The sequence below is a fragment of the Amblyomma maculatum genome, chromosome 8 (genome assembly GCF_055883805.1).
Source record: "Amblyomma maculatum isolate TAMU_Amacu chromosome 8, ASM5588380v1, whole genome shotgun sequence".
NCBI classification, from domain to species: Eukaryota; Metazoa; Arthropoda; class Arachnida; order Ixodida; family Ixodidae; genus Amblyomma; species Amblyomma maculatum.
In genome coordinates this window covers 114678191-114699139 of record NC_139351.1, presented here as the reverse complement: position 1 = coordinate 114699139, position 20949 = coordinate 114678191, and the positions used below count along the sequence as shown (strand labels likewise).

The 20949-nt window shown below is 45.2% G+C and overlaps 1 protein-coding gene and 1 pseudogene across 4 annotated transcripts in view; one reads left to right on the top strand and one right to left on the bottom strand.

Moving 5' to 3' along the window:
* Positions 1-20949, top strand: part of dnc (phosphodiesterase dunce) — a 526810-nt gene that overhangs the window by 206558 nt on the left and 299303 nt on the right. The gene's annotated exons all lie outside the window — the stretch shown is intronic.
* Positions 4756-6827, bottom strand: LOC146182241 (uncharacterized; annotated as a pseudogene).

Here is a 20949-nt window from a genome sequence, read left to right as displayed (position 1 = left end):
GAGTGTTGCAGCTAAACACTTTGGGTGATTGACTGCGGCGATGGCGTAGCGCTCTCGTGTTGTGGCCAGTGAAACTGATCTTCACGCGACTTCGCAGCATCGAGACCGCCGCACAAACTGGCAACGTCTTTTCGGGTGAATAGAAGCTTTAGTGCTAGCTCATTATAAACATCGTATATTTGGTAATTTTACTGTTTCCCCGTTGTGTAAAGACGAAGCTTATAGAATTCGTTTTCGACGGCGCGAGCACAATGGTGTGGTTTAACAGTTGACTGTGTTAGCTAAACTGTACATTCACCCAAGCCAACCTGACAACGGTGAAACCTACACGTCCGCGGAGGCACTTAATAAAATAATGCATTTCGATGCCATTGAATTAAAAAAAAATGGATCCTATGATATTGAAGTAAATTGAGCTGTACAAGATATATGCAAGTGCATAATACGCGCTTCCCAAATCGCAGTTGTCCCCCGTCTGACGCACTGCAGCCCAAACTAAGTTGTCGCCGGGCTTCGAAGTTGCATGTTTACTCGCGCTTGTTTGGTTATATCACCGGCATAACCAGCCAGTAGGATAAACGCACGTAAAAAAAAATGGACTCGCATCCAACTTGCTTAACCCTTGTATTTCATTCTGTGCACGTTCGGTGCAGAGGAGCGTTTAAGCGCTAACAGGAGCTCGTGGCACCTGACCTAAACAACCCATAACTTACCCGATGCACGTCCGCGCGCTGATCGACGCATGCTCTCTGTCGAAGCGCCCGCTCCGGAAGAGAAGAGTAAGAAAGGGAAAAAAAGGGTGTAGGGGGGGAGGTGTTTACGACTCTGTGCCGTCAAATGCCACGCATTGACAGCAACTAGAGAGGGAATCAGAAAAAGATACAAGTAAAATCAAAGAAGAGGAGGAGGAGGGGGAGGCTGATCGCGGCCGCGATGTTTTCTCAAGCACTGTGCGCTCGCTTGTGGCTAATATTTTTAACGCAGCCATGGTCACGCGAGAGAGAACTGCCAGCGCAGACAGCGGTGTCTCGTTGTTGTATACGCGGCTGTGAGCACCCCTTGCGCTGCATTAACAAACACCGCTCCTGGATCCCGTGGTAGAGCTTCAGCCTCTGAGTGAAATAAGAAATATGGAAAAAGAAAAAACAACCGACTGGAAATGAGAATTCTTGAACTTATCATTGCACCATTAGGGGAGATTCACGTTTACTGTCTATATGCATTCTATAATGTATTTATTGTACTGTCGTTGTACGAAAAAATTTGAGAACAAGGAATCGCTAAACTGCGTCACGTACAGTCGGCGTCAACCTTGTGCAGAGCGCTCGAACAAGACCATATCGGGCTGCAAAAGCCGAGCATAGACTCCAGTTACAGACTTCTGAGCTAGGTGCTAGTGTCTACCTTGATTGTGGCTACCCGTGGCATCACTTTCACTCGCGTGTCGCCGTAAGAACACACCAGCAGCGGCAATATCTGGCCATATTTGCAGGGACGTGTGCCTCCCGAGCGCTCTACATAAAGGAGATGCCGGCTGTACTTCTACAGCTTCGGTCATAACAATTATTAATCGATATTAACGTGTCGCACTAATACTGAGGCATGTGAGCGTCACTGTTGTGGCAGCCTTCACTTTTCAGCGTTCTTTAAAAGTGTCATTCTTGGGTACTTGACTTTTTTCTTGTGCAGTTCATTACCGTGTCCTTTAGAACCACTTTTGAATGCCCTTACGTATGCATTATTATTTGCCAACCACCGTTTTTACGTTTTATGTACTTGCACCGCCGAGATAGCGCAGTGGTTAGGGCGCTTGTTTGCTGGGTCCAGAGATGCGGGATCGAATCCTGGCTGCGGCGGCCACTTTTGGGTGGAGGCGAAAAGCAAGGCGCACGTGTGTTGTGCGACGTCAGTACACACCCCAGGTGGTCGAAATTTCTGGAGCCCTCCACTGCGGCGTCTCTCATAGCCTAAGTCGCTTTGGGACGTCAAACCCCATAAGCTATAAACAATACATTTTACGTACTTCAAAATGCGGCCGGGTTTGAAGCCACAAACACATATTCTGTTGCCTAAATTGATAGCTACTCAGCTTCTATAACGCATCTCAGTTCAGCAGGGAGCATCACTGTATGAGCACTGTGGAATGCTGCAGGATATACATGCTTGAGCCTAGTATGGCGTACTATAGTCATAATTCCGTATCTTTGTATAGTAAGTAAAAAAAAATCGGATGTGTTTAGAAAATGTTTTATTAGACACCATACATTCACATGTGTGAGGACGAACGACCAAAACTGAAACCGTACACGGTTAAGGACAGGAGACACTGCACATAACATACCTCATGACGAGGAAACACATCAAAATTCACTAATTACATTTAAAAAAATAACAATAATTGGCTACTTGTAAAGATGATATATACGATTTTGAATGAAATCGTAAATGAAATTGTACACAGTGTACAATAATTTGTCAAATAAATATAGGCGCAAACATATACAGCAATCGCAAGGACAGTGTGTATTTAGTGATTATATCATATACGCGGAGGCTTTTCGACATGGTTTGACGGGTCGGCATGATTTACTGTGCTTGCGGCTAACTTGCTGTGGGGAACCACAAGCTTTCCCTAAACACCGAATAGATTTGTTGTCCTAAGCGAACAACGGGACCACTTTATCAAGCCCTATTCCTGCCTTCGGGAAGAACCACCAGGCTTTTAACGTGCACAGTCACGACGTTTATTTTCTGCCGAAGATTCACCGCTCACTTCTAGCCCCCATGCCATAAGACCGTTCACTCTTTACTGGAAGGGATAAAGGGCTCTATATAACGTGAGATGACAGGGACTGCGGAAGCGTGGCAGCATCCTTCTTCCATTGTGAAGCACGCTTCTCGGGAAGTGAATCATAACGGGCTTGTCGCGCTTACGTTGCTGGCTCCCTCGAACAAATTTATTTCGCCGGTCTATAGCGAACTACGGGCTAAGAAAAATATATGGTTTGTATTTTTGATACGAGCTACTACTTCTGTGTGTAGCGGAATTTTTGTGGAGTTCTAGGGAGAGCTTGGAGGGAGGAGGAGCGGGACAGTGAGCGACTATTACTAGAAACATCCAGCGCCTTTGCGCAATTTATTATAAAGACGCTATAGAGACAACCCTCTACGTAGCCGCATTGAAAACGCAAAGGGTGGTCGAAGAATAACAAGCGCTTAAAGGTTTGTGGGCTTGTTATTCATCACTTGTGTATACACTCTTTCGCAAACTAATAGGCTGTTCCAGTAGTTTCGGCGAGAGGCGGGAACTGAAAAGATAAACATCCAATCCAACTGTACTAATAAGTTGCTCTAATGTTCATTATAAACAAGTACATGATAGGTAAATAGATATGAAAGTTTTGATGATTAAAAGCATCAGACGAACTTGACCAATTCAATGTATTAGGTATAAAATATTACAAGCGCGAATGTAATCTTTGGGAATAGAGCTGAAGCGCATGTTTTGTCTATCCGTCTCAAGCCAACGTGAGGTAACATTACCCTGGTGCACAATAATATTTATCGGTTCAGAGGAAGGGAAAGGCGCTGTATCTGTCACACTTGTTTCTGTGGGATTGGTTTATTTATAGGAAGGGAAAGGCGCGGTAACTGTCTCACTTGATTTCTGTGGACACCGCAACCGCGCCGTAAGGGAAGGGAGGAAGATGGAAGTGAAAGTGGAAAGAGAGAAAGAGGAGCCGTAGTGGAGGCTACGGAGTAATTTCGACCACCTGGGGATCTTTAACGTGCGCTGACATCGCACAGCACACGACGCCTCTTCGTTTCGCCTCCATCGAAACGCAGCCGCCGAGGTCGGGTTCGAACCCGGGTACTCCGGCACAGTAGTCGGGCGTCTTACCACTGCACCACCCTGGCGATTGGTTCACAGGAAGGGAAAGGCGCAGTAACTGTCACACTTGCTCTGTGGACACCCGAACCACGCCGTAAGGGAAGGGAGGGAGGTGGGAATGAAAGCGGAAAGAGAGAAAGAGGAGCCGTAGTGGAGGGCTACGGAGTAATTTCGACCACCTGGGGATCTTTTAACGTGCGCTGACATCGCACAGCACACGGACGCCACTTCGTTTCGCCTCCATGGAAACGCAGCCGCCGCGGTCGGGTTCGAACCCGGGAACTCCGGCACAGTAGTCGGGCGTCTTACCACTGCACCACCCCGGCGGGGCCCACCCCGGCGAACCTGAGCTGCGCCGCAGGAGAAGAGAGGAACGTGGAAGAGAAACGGAAAGAGAGAAAAAGGAGCCGTAGTGTAGAGTTCCGGAGTAATTTCGACTGCCTGGTGATATTTAACATGCCCTTACATCGCACAGCACACGGACGCCTCTCCGTTTCGCCTCCATCGATACGCAGCCGCCAGCGGTCGGAATCGAACCTGTGCACGAGGATAATATGAATGTCGTATGCACAGCAAATGGTCGGTTAAGGACACGTTCGTTTGCTCTTCACCAGGAGCTCTCAGCCCGCGTTCCAAGCGTTCTCTCATCACTCAGCTTGCCGGTTTCTCAGTGCCTACTAAATATCCGCATACTCAGGCACACTAGATCAGTGATCCTGAAGTGGCGTGATTGTTCATTCAGGATGACCTGTCCTGTCATAGCACATCGGCCGGCCCTTTCACCATTCCTTCATGCTCGCCCGCTCTCAAGGAGTTACGGTTGCAAGAGAGAGAGAGAGAGAAAAAACACTTAAGAGCGCAAATTAGGCACTCAGCATATCATTCGCCTGGTTAACCAAGGCAAGCTGGTCTTCCATCTGTGCCGATGACAGCCAGACACTCCAGGAAGGAGGTGAAGGGAAGGGGATGTAGTGAGTGGACTGGGCGACTGGACAGAAGTAGAGGCAGTGTTCTAGATTGGCATACAGCGCAGGACAGTTGGAACAGGAGGGTCTGAACGAAGACGGTAATGGAATTGTCGGGAAGGTGTAATAAGAGTGTTCGTTTGAATCCTACGAAGTATATGTGCTTGAGCAACGTTGAGATGCCGATGGGGGCAGGGTACGTGCCTAAATGACGTTTTTATTTGGCGGTAGTGTTCCTTAATTGTGAGTTTATAGGCAAACGCGTCGTGCCACGTCGGAGGGCTTGACCAATAGATCACAGGCGCCCGGATATGAATATCGCGTGCTAGCTGATGAGCCAGCTCATTTCCTGTGATCCCTGCATGGCCAGGGACCCACCGTATAGTGACTGTCGATGGCGCCAACGAACTTAAGGCGTGGTGTAATGCTGTTTCTAGGTCAGAAGGAATTATCCGACGCTGCAGCAAGCGAATAGCCGCCATTGAATGAGTGGAAATGGTGTACGAAGAAGTGCGAGGAAGTTCAGAGAAGGACATGATGGCATGAATGATAGGCACAATCTCTAGAGTAGCGATTGGGGGAGGATTGCTGTATGGGCCGCATGTATGAAGGGAAGGGTCCGCCTCCAAAGGGGTGAAGATTACATATGCCGCAGAACCTGTGTCCAATAGGGTGACGTCTGTATATATATGTGTTGATAAGGGAGGACTGTGGTGAGCTGCCTGAGCTTCCCTGCGACCATTATTCATACCACGGGCCGTATAACGGGGCAGAGGGGCGAAGCGCATGTTGGCGGGAAGGGGTGCAGATGATTTTTTTAATAGACAGGTTGATAGGAAACAGATTTGCTTTCTCGAGGAGCCAGCGAGCCTGCAAAGTGCCAGATAGTCGAGCCAGCTGCCTGTCTCTGTGGAGAACGAGTAATGTGGAGAGGGGAAGAAAAAGACCCGTGTCATAAAGCCACTTGTTTGAAGTGTGTACAGGGAGGTTAAGGGACGCTTTATAGAGGCTGTTGAGAGCTGATGAAGCTTTTATAGTTTGCTGTTGTCTTAGTTTAAAATACGGAAGAGCGTATAAAATTTTGCTTGGTGCTAGGGCGTGTGCTAACTAACTGGCTTGTTTTTCTTGCAATCCGACTTGGCGTTTTTACACCACGCCTGACCAGGTGAGTAACGGAGCGGCACGTGCTAATCGCCGAATTGACACCTAATTGATTGGGCCTTTCATGAACATTAATGCCTAGAATTCTTCATGAAGAAACCTGTGGGTTATGATGGTTGGCTAAATGAAGAGATATGGGATGGGAGCGGGTACGCGATAAGAGAAGGAGCTCGGACTTTTCTGGTGCTGGCTGGAGCCCAGCAGAAGTCATAAACTGGGATATAATTGTTGAAGTGTTGCCTCGACCTCCCCTGGGGAGCCTAGTGTGCATCACAGCGTGAGGTCGTCAGCATAAAATATGTGAGACAGGTTCGGAATTTTTTGAAGTTGGCGTGAAAGTAGGGCCATACCAAGATCAAAGAGGGCAGGGAAATAACAGCGCCTTGATGGGTGCCACTGGTGAGAGCAAAGGGGAGGGAATTCTCGCCTGCTATGCGGAAACATGCAGTGCAATCTTTGAGGAAGTTGCGTATGTATAAGTAGAGAGTGGACCCACACTCAGTTTCTTAAACACAGCGAAGTATATGATCGTGGGAGATATTATCGAATGCTTTTCGTACATACACTGTGACTAGGGCGTGGACTTGAGAGGAAGGCGGTGAAAGTAAGGTATGCTGGAGAAGCAAAATAAGTTCTTAAGTAGATACGTGGGGGCGGAAGCCAACCTGGTTATGTGGGAGAAACGATATGGCTTCCAGATGATGTTGAAATCGTTCCAACACCGTCCGTTCCATTGTCTTAGCTACACAAGAAAGCAAAATGGGACGGAGGTTTTGCAGGGCCGACGGCATGCCAGATTTTGGGATCATGACAATGGTAGAGGAACGCCATTCCTGGGCGAAAGTTTCCTTCGACCAATGTGTATTGATGAAGGAAAATAGTTGCTCCTTGTCGTACTCGGGAAGGTTCCAGAGTAATGTGTAAGTGATTTCATCATCTCCCGTGGAAGTTGTTTTGGAGTTTCTAGCGAGAGCCCAGTCCAGATCTGCCAGCGTGAATTCCTCGTCGAGGTCTGAGTTATCTGGCCCTGACTACGATGGGTACAAGCGTAGCAGTGGTGGGGGTATATAAAGATCCTGAAGTTTATTAGTAAGCTGTGCTGGGCCATGTACGGTTAGGTACTTATCTAGAGTTGGTACGGGGTGCGGTTGCCGACCAAGTAAAGCACGAAGTAGGTGCCATGCAGATGTTTGATGCAAGCTGCCGTCAGTCCGATCACATATTTTTGTCCAGTTCGAGTTCTCAATGGAAGCACAGTGCTAATGGACTTGAAGGTCCAAAGATTCTATTCGCTCCCTAAGCTGGTAATTTTGGTGCTGCTCCCTGATCTGCCTCAGAATCCGTTTTCGGCGCTTCCACAGGCGAATCAGATGCGGGTCTGGGTGCTGGGCAGGGACCGTGGGTACCTCCTCTTTAGTTGCTTGTGCCTGCGCCCGCTTTACAGATTGAACCCACTCATCATACGAGTCAGTGGAGATATTTGAATTTACAAGAAGTTTGCGGAACGCATCTTAATTGGTGTGCTTGACTTGAATTTTACGCTTTCGAGAGCACATGTCTAATGAAGTAAGGATAATGTAGTGATCGCTAAAAAGTTGTTGTTGAGTGTGAGTTCAGGAGACATGTGCAGATCCGAGAAAGAGTGTGAGGTCAGGTTAGGTAGATAGCTGACGACCTACACCTTCCCCGGTTGGGGTATTAGGATTATTAATTATAGTGAAATGCAGCTGCGTGATATACGAATGCAGAAGCCTGCCTTAACGTAGGGTGCTCGGATAACCCCAGCTGACGTGGGTTACGGTTGAAGATCCCCACATGACAGAAATTATTCGGGAACCGTCCACTACGCCCCTCATTCTCTCTTTCTTCTTTAATTCCCACATTTCTCATTTTCCTCGCAGCGTGGTTCGGATGTGCACCGAGAAATCTGATAATTATGGCGCCTTTATTTTCCTATCAGCCTATTACTGATTTCTCTCCTTTTGCAGCTCATGTGATGGGCGGCGCCATAATTAATGACGCCAGATCTCATCAACCTGCCCATATAAGAACCTGTTTTAGTCTATACTTAATGTGTAGGCTGAACATTATCCGCGGGTGAACAGTGCGTTGAAGACAGCAGAAATTGAGTCGCACCTATGATAAACATGTGACTACAAGCTGTCAGCTGCATCACTTGTGTAATTTTCAGATGGCTATTAAAAAGGAAACCACCCCTCGGTTGCAACTATGGGAGCATGCATTAAGCGATATATATATATATATATATATATATATATATATATATATATATATATATATATATATATATATATATATATATATATATATATATAACACAATCTGAAGAAAAGCAATGCAAACTTCGCATGGGATTTGCACGATGGTATATATATATATATATATATCTTGGGCTAGTGAAATGGTTTGGTTTGGTTTGGTTTGTAGGGCTTAACGTCCCAAAGCGACTCAGGCTGTGAAAGACGCCTTAGTGAAGGACTCCGGAAATTTCGACCACCTGGGGTTCTTTAACGTGCGTTGACATCGCACAGCACAGGAATGCACTTCGTTTCGCCTCCATCGAAATGCATCCGCCGGCAGTTGGGTAGAACCCGGGAACTCCGACAGAGTAGCCGGGCATCTTAAACACTGCACCACCGCGGCGGGGTGCACTGCGCGCTTGATTAAAACGAGGGCACTGGTACAGCCGCTAGTTCTATATTTTAGCACACTGACATATTTTCACGAAACATACAACTTTAGCAACATACTTACACTTTGCTGTCATAACAAATCACCATCCGTGAGCTAAAGAAAGAACGAGTCAACGACAGCTGATGGGGCGGTAATGGAATTGATTTTATTTTTCTGCTAGTATGTGCGAAAGTATGTGCGGAAGAGCGGTGACTTTTTTAGGAAGCATAACTGCTTTATAATGATTCTTTTAGCAAGGTGGTTTATTAGGCATAGCACCGAGAACTTGCTTCTAAATGGGCCATAAATTTGCCCTAGCACGAAGTCAGCCTAGATTGCGACGAATAGCCCGTGCCTTAAATGTAATCGACAGACTTCAGTGCAAGCAAGGCAGTGTTGAAACAGGAAATGGCGCGGAAGTAATTGCTTCAGGCGACTCACCATACTCTTTTCGGCGCTAGGAATGAATATTTTTAAGCACCAAGACCATGGGTTATATGACTCAGAAATTGTTTCCGTCAAGTAGTAGTCACCCATGGCACGATTAAACGGCATGCTACGTGTCATGTAGTATTGCTCTCTTTGTTTTGTTTTTTTGTATGAATGACGTGTTAAGATCAGAAAGCACGAACGTAAACTATGATAAAAGAAAATGGACATAGGGGGGTCCTTGCATGCGGCCGACAACGTACCGTGGCGTGCTGTCTCTGCATTCCACGCTTGACGTCACAACTTCGATAACTGTGGCGCGAAGTTCGAATCACTCGTTCAGTCGGGGGTTTTCGGCCTGACCAAATTCAGCTTTGCGCAGGGAAGCAGTTAGGGCTGTACCCGCATTACTTGACTTCAACTGCCTGCCATATTCCTTTAGCCATACTCCTTGCCCTCCTTCCCTTACATTGGTAATTAAAATTACGAGTGTAATAGAAGACCACTCACTATTGGAGTGAACACCCTTTCCAACTAGGGAGGAAGGAGAGGACGAAATATGCTTTTCGCAACACCAGCAACGAGATAATGTCTAACTATATTGAGAACACCAATTAGTGACGCAACATATCATTCTGAATTCTTCAGTCACTTAACGAGTCACTTTGGGAACGGTCTCTACAATCTTGCGTTTATATGGAAGAACTGTGCTTACAGTGCTTTGCCTCTCTCTCCCTGTTCGTAATTATCTGGCAAAGCCGGTCTTTGTCGACATCTTTGTATTGAAGGTTCAACAACCAGAAAAAGCTCACAATTTGTTATTCTTTTGGTGCTTATGTGTGGGAATTCGTTTCGTTAAACAATGATCTATGTTTATTTTACGTTTATCCGAATACTCTGTCCACTGTGTTTATTTTTTCTTCACTCTGGAAAGCCTGGCCTCGCCGTTCATGGCTGTATACTGTTCGAAAAGCTGCTGCCAGCACAAGGAAATGAAGGCAGCGGATAAAGATTGATTTTGTTTTCTCTTCTCGTTTTCTTTTTTTTTTTTTTTTCATGCTCTGATTGCCCCTTTCTTTCCTAGCCCGACATCTTTGGATATGTCACGCCGAATAACGCAGTGAGTTGTGCCACAAAGAATCTCTCTTAGGAATTCTCAGCAGCAGTAACACGCCAACGGAAACGACATGTTCGACTCCGACACAAAGGGATTTTTCGCTTAAGTCTTACATTCCTTCTCTAAATATCTTGCACCTTCGCTTTCTTTTTCTCGGCTTTCTTTGGCGCCTGTTCTTATGGGAAATATCGTCAAGTTATGGCTTAGCCTTGCCTCGGTTGTTACTCCGCGGATTACTTTATGCCTTCATTTTCCAGACCTTTTCAACTGGATGTATTTAGTTCTAAGTATAACTCGATATGTTACTTTATTCACTTTTCACGGTTTTGTGCTTCGCGTACCTTGTTTCAGCTATCGTTCTGCAAGTCGCTTTGAGCGAGTGAGGCTGGCGGAAGCGTTGTTCGTAAGAACAAAAAGCTCTCCCATTTACTCCCTTGTAAAAACATTTTACACAGCCCATGGAGAGTCTCTAGACGTTTGTTGACATTTCGGTAACGGCATATTTCCTATAGAGTGAACTTGATCGCGTGGGCTCGAGTCATGACACTTTGGCCGCGGGACAGGCGCTGTCAAGAATGTTCTTTGGAGATTTAATTTACCATTTCATTTCATTCATTAGTTTTCATTTAATTCACCGCGCACGGTTACTTTTAAATGGGAAAACTATGCGAGACGCGGTTTAATTGCATTCCCCTCCCCAGAACCGCCTCCTCCAAGAAGGACCTTTAATTCCGCCCTTGTCATACACGCAATCAATTCGTTATTGATCTATCGACAGTGGTTGCCTGTGGCTTGACGCAGTCTTATAACTTGTAAGCATGGCTAGACTAATAGCTGTTATTTAAAAACTGTTGAAGTTCCAGACTATTATAGATATAACTTGGGTTTGTATTATTTGCGGAGTTTTAACGTTTTTGTGGCGGAATAGGCGCATGCTTTTTTTATCGTTTCCCTTTCCAGCCTGCCTATTACCGTAGCCCTACCTGAGAGAAAGAAATCCTGTACTGAGTAATCTGGCTAGAAAGTGCTTCGTAATCAGCGGCTTCGTTTCGTTTAACTGTTATAGCTCCCAGGAATCATCCGGCTGTCAGTTGTTTGCGTACTCACGATATCACTCGCAGTTAAGAAGGAGGCGCAGTATTTCGTGGCTACTAGTTTATCTGCTCACTCTTGTGTTAGTCCCCGTCATTAGTAGAAGACGACCATGACGTCACCTTAGACGGTATACCTACCAATGTCGTTCGCTGGCCCTGTACATGCGCTTACTGACTGGAAAAAAGCAACGGAACGAACTGGGAAAGCAGTCGTTACAAAACAGCGGACCCTTGATAGAAGTGTGTGCCTTGTCAAAATTCGTCAAGGAGTATTATGGTTGCCGTTACTGCGTAAATCATCAAACAATAAGCCTTGTTTGTGAACAGTTACTCGGCCATGCAATCACAGCGAGCCAGCGGGCTGAGACAGCAACACGCGCTTGAAAAAAAAAAAATAAATTGCGTATGTGCTGAAGCACAAAGATGCGATGTAAATGTATTTAATCTTAAAACTTGGAGCTGGCGTTCGTGTGGCAGCTTTCAAGTGCCGTAGTTTTACGAAAATTCCGTGCTTTTGTTTCCTCAAGCGCTTTCTTCCGTATTTAACGAAGCTGAAGGATTTGTAGCGCGATAAGACAGATATATAAACCGAAAATGAGAACTTTCTACTGAAAAAAGGACCAAGTTGTAAGTGTACTGTCGCTTGAAAACTGCGGCGCTTCTCTGTATGTCAGCCACAATTAGAAAGGAAGCTGTGTTCCTAGGTGCAGAGGCCCCGCCATGGTGACGCAGTGATTAGGACGCCCGATCACTCTATCGGAGCACCCGGGTTCGATCCCGACCGCCGGCAGCTGCGTTTTGATTGAGGCGAAGCAGAGTGGCGTCCGTGTGTTGTGCGATGTCAGTACACGTTAAAGAATCCCGGGTGATCGAAATTACCGGTGACCTCCACTACGGCGTTTTTAATAACCTCAGTCGCTTTGAGACGTTAAACCCTACAAACCAAGAAACTATCTTAGGAGCTGAGAGGGAGCTTATTCTCCACGTGTATGATAACAGCGGAGGTCGAGTAGGCGGCATACCAGTGGAGTTTTGAGTTGCTGTCTTCTTTTATGGAGGCAGCGCAACTAGCTGTATCGCTTTCATGTGATATGTGTATCAATAAAAAAAAGGCGGTAGGACAATCACCTTCCTATAGCAAAACACCCAAGCTGTTGGTCGTTGGCTGTAAAAGAACAAGCCATATGAGTCCGACTAAGGGCCGCTTTTCTCAAGCACAGATAAATTACAAGCATACCCGATTGCGGCCTTTGTGTAGCTATGATATAGCATAAGATTTTTTTTTTTTTTTTTTTGCTAGAATGACAGCAAATAGCAGCGCACTGCTACGATATACCTATATGCGAACGCATCGAATTTAAAAAACCCCACGGCGCCCATAATAAAACGAAACGTAAAGCGTTGAATGGCAGAAACTAAAACTAGACATGAAATGCGAATTGTATAGACGTCCCCGCATGTATTTAATCATGTAACTTTATAATGCAATTTATTTCGATTAAAAAAACAAATTCTCTACTGAGGGCGGAATTACAAACCGCTATCTTTGTTTGTGATCCACACAGGCTACCGACCAGGCCAAGCAAGCCGCGATTGTACGGCTAGGAAAATTATGGATTCATACATATACCGTGTTGTCCTTGACGTGGAGTAGTACCTTACGAGTGTATCTGTCGAAGTTCTGGCGGGTTCTCCATATTCTCGCCTTATTCTACAGTGTCTTTTTTTCTTTCTTCTCCCTTTTCATCTGTGTAATATTTGTAATTATTAAGCATTTAATCCAACATCTATTATATTTATTCCTTACTTTTAGTTTGAAGAAATCAGTCGCATTGAACATAAATATCGCACGTCCAGTTGCAGCTAACTGGTTTCCGTGTGGGCCGTTGCTAAACATAGCAGTCAATTCATATCTATAAATGCCATTTTGTCTATGACATAGCCCTTATTTGGGACTTTCTTACCGGCATCTTTGTTGACTCATTACACTTGCCGAATGTCTCAATAAAACGTAGACTGTGAATTCTGTGTTTTAGGGTGCGCTTACTACGCCGCCTCTTGTTTTTACTCTCCTGTGTGCGACTCTCTTTTACTTTTCTCTTGCATGGGCATTGGAGTAAGGTTATAGTTATAGTTAGGGTTATGGCTGGTGGCTATTGTTAATGTATATACAGCTATGATTATGGTGCAGGTATTTATATCGTATGTAAAAAGTTGCACGATGCAATATCTCATGCAGGCATGATACGTATGTGTTTATCATACAATGTCACACAAATATTATCGAAATGTCAAACATGCATGATACGTATATGTTAGACATTTTTTTGTGATAGTACTTGTATGACACTGCGTGATTAATCGTGTGTGCGGTTATTGCATCATACAACGTTTTTTTCACAGCAGATGACATGGTTAAGGTGAGATTGTTTAACACCCAAGTATTTAGAGACTCTGTTCTGAGGTAACGTAGTGTGCGTTGCCAGCCTTTTCATGCGGCACGAAGACTTAGTGAGATACTGACCTGTGCGTTCTTGTTTCTTTTCTTTCTTTTTGCAGGTGAGTTCGTTTCGCCTTCTTGCCAAACCAGGTTCACGCTCAGGAACAGCCGTGCTGTTGTGTTGTCCAGGCCGTAAGTGTACCAGTTTTCCACGCACTACATTGTCGATACCCTGGCTATGTCGTTCGCGTGGTTTAGCACACATACGCTGAAGCTCGTGCAGCTGTAAGAGCGACTTAAGGGTCAGGAATGCTACTGAATTGAAGCCATCGAATGTTGTGACTGTGAATTGAATTCACTATCGCATTATTTCTATTCACGTTCTTCATGCTGAAGACTGAGATAAAACATCGTTTAGCATCTGGATTGAAAAGCTTAAATTTCGTTCCGGGAAAATACCCGTAAATTGTCACCTTGAGATATATAAAGCCTTCTTTAAAAGAAGTTTTAAAGAAGAATCCTGAACAGATCACATCCGGAATCCCAAGTAGACATATAACAGGGATAACCCCAGCCTTAGTCGCGAATCCTTGCTTAAGTAAGGTATGATCTATATTATTGGAGAATTTGAACATTCGAGCTGTTAGGGGAATGCGATGCTTGGACAAAAAGTCTGTATGTATTTGATGAGCAGCGACAATACATGGTACTGAAAGACTTAATAAGTGGCCCCTATTGATTGCTGATCGTTAGAGTGTTTCATACGCGGTTTCCAATTGCTTACGGAGCACGCTTCCACAGCTGGTAGAGTTCGCGCAGGCAGTGACTGTAGCTTTGTCTGGAGCTTGCACTGAAGTTTAGGATCCCATGCAGCTGGGTGTATGGAAGTTGTGGCTTCCGTCGTAAAGCATTCGCATGCATTGAAGCAAAGCTTCTACGGAGCTTTCAGCAACGCGAGCTTGTTTTATTGGTACTTCGCAAGCAGGGCTTTGCTTTTCGAGTTAGTTAAAGCTATTTCACCCTGTGTCATCGCGTAGCGTTCGCACCACTGTAGGACTGCGGAGCGTGACATCTTTGCGACAGGCTCCGCTCAGATGTCCTCGATTTAAACTGGCTTCAGGAAAGCGGCTCTGCGCCCCCTGAATTAAGGCTGCATCCTTTCATCTTGTTTGTTTTTCTCGCGCCTCTTCATGAGAGGCGACACCTGAAAAGGAGGCACTCTTTTCGTCACGTCTTAAATCGGGGTTACCCTTTTAGAGCTCGCGACGTGCTTTGACTGCATGTCGTCTGTCACCGAGCCGTCGAGTCCGATCACGTCCAAGCCAGGCTTCTTGTTCGACACTGTCGAAAACCCTCAGATGCGCTACGACTGCTTTCGGATAACGACAGAAGGCGTCAGCACGTTTTAACGAGTTTTGTCTCTGAAACACTTCAGAAAAATACTAATAACGAAAGACTATCTCAAATCCAGTAGTACACACAGTACATCGTGTGTCCTGATTCCATTCACGAACGAGTATCACTGCGGATCGCGTGGCAAGATTCAGCACGGAAGAAATGAGAAAATTTTGTGATTACTACAGAGGGCCGCAAACGCAGCAAGTATTTTTATTCGTCATGTAGCTGAGAGCCGAAGCCGCAAAAGTGGTGGATCTGTTTGCATAAAAAGAGATCTCGAGGTACTGCAAGGAAAGTGCAGAGTTAGCTTTTCACGTTATATAGGATAGAAACTTGTATCCTAAAAGAGGAGATATCGTTTCAGACTGGGCCTTCAGATTTTGTGTGATCATTCGTCATGGGGATGGGCTTACTGCGTGAGTTGCGGCAGAATCGGAGCATGACTAAGTGAGCCATCCACTCTAGCGGCAAAATTAGCGGCAAAAACTTTAATCTGAGAAAAGTTTCTAAAAAGAGCTGTATTCGTTCAGAAGACGTGTACGGTGACCAGATAATGATTCTTGCATAAGTGCTTCGGTATGTGTGTAGAGCACGCACGCGCGCCCGTGATCCCGCTCTTGCTGACAGGGGCAAATTTAAGAGAGGTAACCCCCCCCCCCCCCCCCACTTTTCATAGAAGGAGATTTTACACGTAGAATTTACATGCTGAAGCATTTTCTTTTTAAGCCATAAATATGCATAAAAGGTTTGTTCAAAATGAAACCACCATCGTCAACAGCGCGCACCAAGAATGAACCTCCGTCCTGACTACAGAACGTTTTTTGGTCTGTATGTGAAAGTGAGAGTTTTTAATTGCGACACATTACAAATAGCGCTGTTCATAATCAATTAAGCACAATCTTCTTTAATCGCTGCAAAATTGTGATATCATTTATGTTAGAATTGCATTGTACTTTACGAAACGAGCATGATAAGCCATCGCATTAGGGAAATTGAACCACTCATAATCACGTAATAATACAGTATATTCGAAAAAACTTAATTTGTTCAATGAAAATATAGTTGCCTTCAATATTTGTGGGTGTCAATCATTTCAACTGTCTTTGTCTTTTTATTTCATATCTCCGTTTTTTTTTTTTTTTTTTATCGTGTATGGAGTATAATGTCTCAAAGCTTCGCATATACTAAATATTTATCAGCTATACTTTACTAGCCTCTCTGGGAGTATTATGACTTCAGTTGCCGTTGCAAAGCTAGCCCGTAACAACTGCACCTACGACGCCTCATATTATGTACTGCGTGTTTTGACGTGCGACACAGTCACGGGTCCCGTGGGGACGGCCTCGCAGGCAGCCAACGCAAAACACTACAAACGCTTCTTTTCCAACTTGCACGACTCAACTAGAGCCCCTTTCTGTTTTCTTATTTTCATTGTTCTTTTTGTGTTCCTATCTCGGCGACACTTTGGCAGGCGAAGAGAAGGTACGCCGCGGGAGACGTCAGGCGCGGATGATTGACTGTTTCCCGCTCTCCCTCGCATAACATGCGAAGGCCTCGTTAGGGGCGCCCTCTGACATAATGCTAGCACTTCGCTGCCTCAGCCGACGTCCCTTGGGATGTCACGTAAACAAAATGCGACCTTGCGTTTTTGTTTTATGCATGCATGAAGCCGGTTTTCTTCTTACGCAGCGTTAGCACATACTGTCGATTCGGCATGATCGCATGGCGACCGCGTGGTCTTCAGCAGGGACGCCGAAAGACAGAGGGACAGGATTAAATAGGCGTGGGCGCGGGCATACGAATAAGATTATGGTACGGTGCAAAAGGTATTTGGATTTGGATTTGGATTTGGATTTAGAGTTTTAAGTGCCAAAGCGACGTCGGCTGTGAGTACTGACGTTGGCATTCTTCAACAAGATCTTAACAAAATCGAAGCTTGGTGCAAACGTTGATTAATGTCTCTTAATATTTCCAAACCATGTTTGATTTCGTTCCATCGTCGGCAGATGCATACTCCTTCTAAATACGCTCTTTTTGTCGTCCGTCTCTTCCTGTAAGTACTTGGGTATTACTGTAACGCAAAGCCTAACGTGGTCATTTCATATCATGAACATCGCTCGAGGCTAATCGTACCCTTGGTTTCATACGGCGCAATCTACGTTTTGCCACCACATCCATCAAATCATTAGCATACCTAACTTTTGTCCGTCCTAAACTAGAATATTCTTCAGCAGTATGTCTTACCAAGATACTCTGTTGGGCGAGTTCGTAAATATTCATTATTAATTTAAACAGCGCGAACACGAAGACAAAGGACAAGATAAAAGAAAGCCACAGTACAAGCGCTTGTACTGTCGCTTTCTTTTATCTTGTCCTTTGTCTTCATGTTCGCGCTGTTTAAATTAATAATGAAAATTCAACAGTATGGGATCCTCACCCGTCTAACCTCTCTTTAATCTTAGAAAAAATACAAAATCGTGCTATCCGTTTGCTTTATTCTGATTATTCATGACACTAGTGCGTCTGCTTTAAAATCTAGAGCCAATTTACCTAGCCTTAAAACCCGACGGAAAATTTCTCAATTGTGCCTCTTTCATGTGTTTTATTATTCATCTTTAGGAGAATCAGTCATATGACCTGCTTATCGCCTCTCAAGCCGTATTAATCACCATAAGACCGTCTACGCCCCCTCCGCTGGAACTACCGCTCATTCTTTATCTTTTTTTTTGTCACGTCATCCCGGAACTGGAATGATCTACTACAGGACGCCGTGCATCATATCAACGTCATCCATTTTAAGAACGCTATCAAGATCATTGTTGTTTAAGTCTCATGCGCATCCCTCATGCAATGCCCCATACCAGGGGCTTTTGAGGTATCAAACAGTAATTAAGAAAGCTATAATGAAGGGCTCCAGTAATTTCGACCACCTTAGGTTTGTTGACACTCACTGTCATCGCACTACTTCGGCGCCGCATCTCGCTTCCATCGAAACAAGGCCGCCGCGTCCTGGAGACGAGAATTCGAGCGCTTTAATCACTTGAGCTGACACACTTGGTTAATCGCTTTTAGCGTATTCCGATCGGCGATCCGGAGCAAGCTTTTTGCTTCGCTAAACCGTCAGACCTGTTTCCGAATTGGGTTGAGCATATCTTCAGTTGTGTTTGGACCGCGATGATATGGTCCCTAGACATCTTGGTCCTTCGCTTATTCGGAGCATTATTGTTGTTGTTGTTGTTGTTGTTGTTGTTGTTGTTGTTGTTGTTGTTGTTGTTGTTGTTGTTGTTGTTGTTGTTGTTGTTGTTGTTGTTGTTGTTGTTGTTGTTGTTGTTGTTGTTGTTGTTGTTGTTTTGTTATTTTGTTGTTGTTGCGCCACCGACAAATCAGACTGCGCATGTATGTCTAGTTTAATCTTCGGAAGACGAGATAGAACGATATAGAATGAATGTGTATAGCTCACTGCAGCAGGTGGCAGCAGTGCGATAATCAGCGCCCACACATCCCAGCTATTCCAAAATGGCGCTGCCTGCGGAATTTTCGTCGACAGCATACGAGTCGCGTGTGTCTCCTCTGGAGAAGAGACGTTCCACTATACGGACACTAATTGGTCAGCACCGTCACTGGCCCACTTGAGTGACATATCGAGACAGGAAGTCTAATCGATGGCGCGCACGTCGCAGGACCGGACACGAACCTCCTGCTTCCAAACAAAAAAGAAAAACAGAGAGAACGAAAACACCTCCACAGAAGTGGCGCCAGCTAAGGAAGACGGAATCCCTTGAGAGGATTACGCCTGTGATTGCTGAGTACAAACTGGGTGCACGAGTAGACGTTATACGCCAGCTGCATTCTAGAGACTGCCTTCCTTTCATACGCTGTTCTAACGTTAGTCTGTGAATATCGTACAAGTTTGGGAGAACTCGAGGTCATGGCCTTACTTACCTTTTAGAGCGCAGCTCTTTGGCACCCGTTCCTGGGTTTCGCGTCGTCGTCGTCGTCGGCGTCGACCGCGTGGCTCCACTTGCACCCTGCAAAGCTGCATGGCTCCACTTTGCTCCCTTGCATAACTTTAACACTCATTGAATTCTGTATAACGTTTCTATATCTTTTCTGAATCATTATTATAGGAGAGTAGGGCTGGACAACGTTATGAAGGCAGTATGCGCACTTTCTTCTCTTCATAGTCATTAAACTTTATGAAAACTCTTGAGATGTTTTTGTATGTTTTTAGCAAATGTACCAACTCACAATTTCAAATACAGCAAGAATTTGTCCATGATGGAAAATAGCGCAAAAAGTACACGAAGGACGGAAGGACGACACGGACAAGCGCTAACTCGCAACTGCAGTGTTTATTGCTAAAGCACGCAATAAATACAGGTCACTTCCATCATGAACGTTCATGAAGGTATTTTCCATCGTGAGCGTTCACCAACTCGCCCAACTTTCAGCATTACTTAACAGCAAGATTTTGTAATGCTATTCTAGTTTATATTTGTAGTTAAATTTTATCCTGCTCTAATTTTGCGTAAAACCCGACCCGGTGACTTAGCGATTAAGGTTAATGATCCGGCTAGAGGAGGTGGGTTTGATCCGGGGACATTGCGGACGTGTTTCAATGAAGAGTGTTTAGTTGCAGCGCTGACGAATTATAAGATTTCCCATTTTGAGGCCTCAGTGGCGGAAATTTTCTGAACGTTGCGTGCGTTGCATCACTGGAAGCACGGCCGCCGGTATTCGAACTGAGTTTGCTGAAAAAGAAAACATTTCAGTTTGCGTTTGGTCATTTCAGACAGTGTTACAAACCGTCACCAACAGTCTCCAGTTTAACCAAACAAGGGGCGCACTATAGGTTTTGAGAGAGTATCCATGATGTCATTGCATGGTCTGTCGTGTTGTCACCGCTTATTGGGCACCCAGATTCTGTTAAAGCTTTCTTGATCTTTGTCTTTTAAAATTATTCTGCTCTGTATAACGAACTACTTTTGTATCGAAAGGAAGAAATGTAAAGAATGTGAATTGATTGCCAGGTAAAACTGCTCAGAAAACACCGGTATTGACCTTTGAAGAACGCGACATTGTCGAAATTATTTTGGAGCCCTACGCTGGTGGCGTCCATTACCGCCTGAATCACTTCAGTACGTCAAGTCTCATATGTCATACTGTGCCAAGAATGTTTTAGGGACTGAAAACAAAGTAAACACATGGTAGTGCGCTGCAGAATACGGGCGCCTTATTGTAACTGGGGCCGCGTTCCGACTGCACACTCCACCTCAGCAGCAGTTTGTCTTTCGTAATGCACCTGCAGCTGCGGATGCCAATTCGCCAGGGTTTAACTCACTCTCCCCTCCTCTCTGTCGCAGTATTACATCAAGTATTACATCACTTTTGAGAAACCGGTTACAACAGCTGGCGTAGTTCTACGCATTCATGCAGTAGGATTGCTTGCATATACATTTGTTGTATTGGAGGCGCCGCATGCAAGGTGGGGAAAAAAGCGCCGTGAGGGAAATTGAGACAGCATGCGCAACGTCGGGGGAACAGGGAAAGGGAATGGTTATTTATTCAGGGCGATGTGCCTGCGGCGAACGCGTGCCGGAACCAAGTGCCATACGTCAGGACGTATTCATATTTTCGACGAGAGCCTTTGAGAGGGCTCTTCGCGTACCGTTGAAGCATACACGAAATTTCGGAAGGTACAGCTGTGCGTCGGTGGGCGAAATAATTTTAAAGTCTACTGAGCGCTTCAGTCTGTCTGA